Source organism: Etheostoma spectabile, unplaced genomic scaffold, assembly GCF_008692095.1.
Source record: "Etheostoma spectabile isolate EspeVRDwgs_2016 unplaced genomic scaffold, UIUC_Espe_1.0 scaffold285, whole genome shotgun sequence".
Lineage (NCBI taxonomy): Eukaryota > Metazoa > Chordata > Actinopteri > Perciformes > Percidae > Etheostoma > Etheostoma spectabile.
In genome coordinates, this window is record NW_022605579.1 from 147727 (window position 1) to 154109 (window position 6383).

General features: G+C 46.0%; 1 protein-coding gene across 2 annotated transcripts in view; it reads left to right on the forward strand.

The window, feature by feature from the left end:
* Positions 1–4671: 4671 nt before the first annotated feature.
* tshz3b (teashirt zinc finger homeobox 3b) overlaps positions 4672–6383 on the forward strand; it is a 49293-nt gene continuing 47581 nt past the window's right edge. The window contains exon 1 of one of the 2 annotated variants that reach the window (XM_032510942.1): positions 4672–5053. The gene's annotated coding sequence lies outside the window, so the exon portion shown is untranslated. Of the gene's footprint in view, positions 5054–5987; positions 6234–6383 lie in introns of those variants that run through there. The other variant, XM_032510940.1, reaches the window with a different exon arrangement.

The window sequence follows — 6383 nt, forward strand, 5'->3', positions numbered from 1 at the left end:
AGGACAGTGATGAATAGGCTACATCAAGGAGGGCTTAAATTACCCCTCTCCCTGGTGGCAACACTGACCGCAAGGAGAGGTAGGGGTGTGTGTGTGTGTGTGTGTGTGTGTGTGTGTGTGTGTGTGTGTGTGTGTGTGTGTGTGTGTGTGTGTGTGTGTGTGTGTGTGTGTGTGTGGTGACCTAGTAACGGCAGACAGAGAAAGAAAGAGGGCTGGTCAGCATTTGCCCTCTCAACCCTGCTAGCTCCGCAGCACACCCAACTAGGTGGGGAGGGGGGGGACGGACGGACAGGGGAATAGGGAGAGGGAGGAACGGAGAGGAAGAGAGAGGGAGCGCCCACTCAATCTTTTTCAGCTTCTCGTGTCGATGCCTCGTCTTGTTTGTTAGGTGGGACTTTGTAACTTTTAAGGTTATTTGAGGAAAGTCCAACCCTGGCCTCCTTTTTTTGGTTTCTTTCTCTCTCCATGCAAATATAGGTGCTTTTTTTTCGGCAACACCACCACCAGCTGAGAGTTTTGGAGGTCATTCGGATGTCAATGGAATCTTGATAAAAAAAGCACATAATAAAATAGTCTGTCTCGGCCAAGAGCCGCGGGCGAGGCCTAAGGCTGGGAGGGGGAACATCACACACAGGGTGACAAAAAGCACATTTCTGGGCAGGAAAAACAACAACTATCATAGGAGCTTAAAGGATGCGTGTGGACTTCTCCTTTCAGCCTTTCCACCTTAGCAGGAAGATCATTTTTTTCCCATTAACAATCTTTGTCGTACAGTTATTTATTTGAACTTATGGCATTCTTGATACTGAAGGTACGGAAGAAAATTAGGGCCTTGGGACAAATATATTTGAGTTTAAAGTCAGAATTATGAGACAAATCTGACTTTTTTTTCACAGAATTCTCTAATTAAAGTATGAACTCAAAATTCTGACTACATCCAGAATAAACACGTGTGCAACAAATCCATGTTTTCTCACAGAATGTGCAGTAAGGGAGAGTCATATCACTCACTATCATAGCAACGGATTTGTTAAGAAGATTATTCAGGCAAGCTTCCAGGAAAACTTTACATGCAAGCTTATTTGGCCTGGATTTGGTGACATACACACTACTTTATCAGCATTCATATATTCATTAGTTACAGTATTGCCACACTTATGTCCCCTGGTGAGAACCGATCAGGGGCTGTGTATGTGTGTATAGTATAGGGTTGAGGGTTTCCTACTATTTCTAGACATTTTATTTCCCTGTGTGTTTTCCGAGCTGCGGACTGCTCCCCCCTGCCCCCCCCTACCCCACCCCTCCCCATGGCTCTTTATCCAGTCTACTAGAAACCAGTGTGCCGTGAAGCCGGTGCGCCACGCCGCCTCTCCACGCCGACGTGATCATCGAAAAAGAAGAAGCTGAAGAAGAAGAAGGAGGAGGAATAAAGAGAGTAAATCGCGGATGGTGTGGAGTGCTGGGGCTCAGAGATAAATCACGGTAGTTGTTCTCAACTCCCCCCCCCCCTTTCTACTTAACCGAACGCATCTATTTGGGTTTTTTTAGGGGGCGGGCATTCACCAAAGCCTAATCTGGACTGTGACAAAGTCCCTCCAGCAAATAAAATATGACGTCGGAACTTTAAAAGTCGCATTTACTGGAGAAGTTTCCAGAAAGTGTATTAAGAAACCTAAAAAAATTATGTTTTTTTTCATGAAACATCCATGTGATAAATGAGGTGTTGTAGGTCACTAAATATGGCCTATACCATTTCAAAAATGGTATAAAAAAAATTAATAACCAATAAAGAAAATGAATACTTAAGACAATTTTGACCGAGCCTTGGATGCTCATTCCTAAATAAAAAGGATCGAATTTGAACAGAGTGAGTCCAGCGTGAGTGTCATAACCGTGCCGTGCCGTGCCGTGCGTCCGTGGAGAGCGGTTTGGAGCTCCGGCTTGTGCGTAAAGAAAGTAGTGGCCGAAGGCAAAGGAGAGGTTCCTATTCCCTTACTACAGCTGGCTCAAACTCTTAAATATGAGTCACCCACGCGCTTATTCCTGTTTGCACGTGCCTTCATGCCGTCCGCGTCCTGACGCATCAAACCCTAATCCCCACAGATGGATTTCTCTACTGTATATGATGCACGTTGTTTTCAGAAGGAAGGAGTAATCCGTTCATAGCATCAGCGCAACGTGTGTTGTGTCACAGTTTGGAGTAACCAAAGCGGAGAGTTTAAGGAAATTAATTTTATTATCAGTGACAACACGAAAACGCGCGTGGCACGAACACAGTGACATGCTATTTATCCTATAGGATGGGCCCACAGTTAAGAATGAAGAGTGTCAGAATTATGTTATTATTTTGTAATGCAGTAGTTTTTTTGCATGACAGTAATTAAATGGTGGGGATTTGATCAGTTAGTTTATATACATATATATATTATAAACATATCCTTAACACTTGGGGAAACAAAAAGAAAGAAAAGGAAACGCACCTCTGCATCGTGCGCAAAACCATCTTTGCGCCATAGGCATAAAGTTTTGTTCTCTTTCACAATAATCTGAAAGTTAAAAAAATAATATACAATTAAAAAAAATTAGAGACAGATTCAGTGGGCTTCCCAGATGAAAAATAAACTGCGTAATCTGCGCCAGAATTCCATCGCGAGTCTCCTCATCCATAAAGTTCGATTCCAGACAGACAGTTCCATACATCGATGGATTCCGCAAACACAGAGCCGCTGTGAAAACTGCCATTAAATGACTTTTTTTGTCATAATTCGGATTTTTAGACTTTCCTCAAGCACAACGCAGCTGTCAATCCATCGCTTTCACCACATTTAACCGTTTTGGAAAGTTTTATGGAAACGTTTTAATATGGTCAACCAGGTGATTAATTTCTCTCTCTCTCTCTCTCTCTTTCTCTCTCTCTCTCTCTCTCTCTCTCTCTCTCACACACACACACACACAGCATGTACGTTAAAAAAATGACCGACTGATTAGCAACTTTACAACGAATAGTACTTTGTTTGATTTTTAAAAATGTACTAGTAAAAATGCACTTTGACAGTATAAAGATATTGGGGGGGGGGGGGGGGGTAGCCATGTAAATAATACACACAAATTTAAAACTCATTCCTGGCCTAATATTATGTTAAATATAGAATATCCCCACTGTGATGTTGACCATTCATTCTTGTGCACGAGGAGTCTCAACATCAGGACTTTGGGGTCCTGGTGTTACTTCACACATCGGAGGATGAGAGGAAGCTACCACCGTTTTTATATTTCCTATAAAAAAAAGCGCAAGTTAAAAGTAAAAATTTGCCCACAGTTGCTTGTTGAATATTATCCCTACAGACACATCTGGCACATCAGGAACTGTTACGGACCTAAACCCAGTGCATCCTCGGTCCCGGTCAGAGCCCAGAGTACACGACTCGAAACACGGAACATACATGAATTTGTGTAATACATAGCAATTTTGTGTTAATGTGTTTGGAAAGTGTATGAATCAAAGCCCCCCCCCCCCGCCACCCCTGCGCCCCCCCCCCCCCCCCCCCCCCCCTACAACCCCCCCCCCCCCAGCCGTCCCTCGCCCAACCCCCCCTACCCCCTCCCCCCACCCCCCCCCCACCCCTCCTCCCACCCTCTTTGTCCTCCTTCTGTCCCCCTCGTCCCTCTTGCCGGCCCCCCCCCCCTCCTCACTCGCCCCTCTCTCCCCCCTCCTCTCCTCTTATCTCTCTCTATAAGGTAGCGCAGTAGATCATGTCTGTATGTCTACATCCAATGCATGTGTAGAACACTTTCACAAGATTCGTCACACGTCAGATCACCTGCACCCCCCACCCCCACCCTCCACCCCCCTCCCCAATGTGCTGCACTGATAAAAAAAAAAAAAAAAAAAATCATGGTATACCGAAATTATATTTCATTGTGAAACTAGTTAAGAAAATTTAAACTGTTTGGAGTTAAGATTGACAGATTTTAGACAATGATATACTATTTAGACCCACTAGACTTTACTTGATGTAGGCTTATGTAAGTTAGAAGAAGACAAGAAAGTAAGGAAGTTAGAAGGAAGCGAGCAATCCAATTTCACTTCATAAGGTAAAAAATGCTATGAGATTTGATGCTGACCAAAAGGCCAAATGCGCATTGGCCAGGGCGCTTTAACAGGTAATCGCGGATATAAGTAGACATATTTCACGTGAGTGTTTCTCAGAAAAACAATTATATTCCAAGCAAATTTAATTGTTTTCATCCGAGCGCAACGCACCGGAAACCTCGCCGATCTTGGCCATGAAATATATTTAGAAAATGTTGTTTTGAGGAAGTTAAAGTCTCTAAATCCCGACCCTTGATAGTAGTTGATTAATTTGTTTCTGTTCTTGTAAAATGCTGGCGCCGCGAGACGCAAAAACAAAACCCTCGGACTCCTATTTGGGAGAGAAAATGTCACACAAACACGCAGCGCGCTCGCTGAAGGGCTTTTAAGAAAGAGGGCTGTGTCAATCAGACGGAGAGGAGAGCTCTCGACCGGGCGCGAGCGCGTGCGCGTTGTGTGTGTGTGTGTGTGTGTTTGCATGCGCGCGTGTGTGAATGAGTGTTATGTTTGAGTGTACATACTGTGATCAGGGAGGGGGGATTGTAGAAGACTATCGCAAGGAATGTGCGCACAGCAGCTGTGTGTGTGTGTGTGTGTGTGTGTGTGTGTGCGTGTGTGAGTGTGTGTGTGACACTGATGGATGCGCCAATGGAAAGACGGACAGATGCTTGGGCGGATCTAACGGCATGCAGTGGTGGAGCGGCGCACACAGTCGCGGTGAGATTAGGGCGAAAACATCCTCGATCGGCGGAGAGACACCCCCACACCAACCCTTCCCACCGAGCCCGGTGGACGTAGGAGGAAAACGGACACACTCCCCCGGGTTTACCCGTGGATCGACACGCGGAGATCGGATTCCCTCGGCGGATCCGACGGGAGAAAAGCCGTTTCTCCGGCTATTGACGATAGAGACGAGGCGCAGCGCAGCAGCACCACATCTGGCGCAACGGAGGACAGGAGGTGAGAGAAAGACAGCCTTTGGCAACTCACCCGTACATTGCTCTCTCTCTCTCTTTCTCTCTCTCCCTTGTTCTTCAATTCCCTTCTTCAAGAATCCTCTATCCTTTGTTTTTGTTTTTCCACCGCCGTGAAGCCATCCACCCTGAGGATTGCCTGGAAAACACAGGAGAATACGTGGGACCCACTTCACCAACTCTGTTGAATCCCCAAAAACTTTTATCCTTAGTTTTAAGGTGAAACACAGCGAGGAGAAGAAAAACATTGCATTTTTGAATATCTCAACTAAGGAGGATTTTGAGCTTACCTGTGGAAGGAAAAAAAAAAACAACGACTTTGTTCCATTCAGTGGCAAATAACAGGGACAGCGCTTGCTTGGTGAGGTTTTTCTGTGTGTTTTTTTTTGCGCCTCCCTGGTCACTTGAGGCGCAGGAAGGACGGAGAGCCGAGCGCCGTTTTTGGAGACACGTCTGATTCGCTGAGTGGCTGATTTAAATAGCTCCTATCAAGCCACGGAAAGACAAAAAAACCCCTGAGAAAAGTAGCATCAGGGGCCAACAAAGTGTTTGGCACAAGGCGCTCCAGCCAGCCTTCCTGCCTGCATGGGAGCAGCCCTCCGCCTCCTCCTCCTCATGTACATTATTACAACCAGGGAGACCCAATCAAGCACGTATCTCATCGATTGAGGCACGCACACACACACACAAACACACAGAGACACGCTAACGCGCGCTTGCACGCGCACACGCACGCATACTGACTGTGTGGGACTTGGCCCCTTTAGCGGATTTTTCAAAAGCGCTCTCGGACAAAATCTCGTAGCGGCGCGAGTAGCGTGTGGGTGACCCTTCCCGGTCGTCACCTCCTCCTCCTCTTCTTCTTCTTTTTCTTCTTCTTCTTCCTCCTCCTCTTTTCTCCTCCTCCGCTGTCGGTCCTGAGAATAATAAACTGAAAAAGAAGCTGCGTGTGGCTTTTTTCTTCTTCTTCTTTATCTTTTCTGTCTTTGCGCGCCGCCAACCAGGACTTGCCAGAGCCGAATGGATTTTTGTGAGATGGTTTCAGGCACGTTTCTGCTGGTCCACCTTTTGGTTTTGAATTGCGCGTAAATTTACCGGGGGAGGGAGGGAAAAAAGCAACAACAAAAAAAGCTCATGGATAGCGCGGCGGAGGATCAGCCCGTAAAGTAAGTATGCATTTCCGTTCTGATCACGCTGTCCGTCAGCTTGTGTGTGTGTGTGTGTGTGCTTGTTAATCATACTGAATATATTTGTATTTGTTCAGGCTACCATGTGTCTTGCATGTGTGCTTCTCTCTTTTAGACCCATCTGCAACA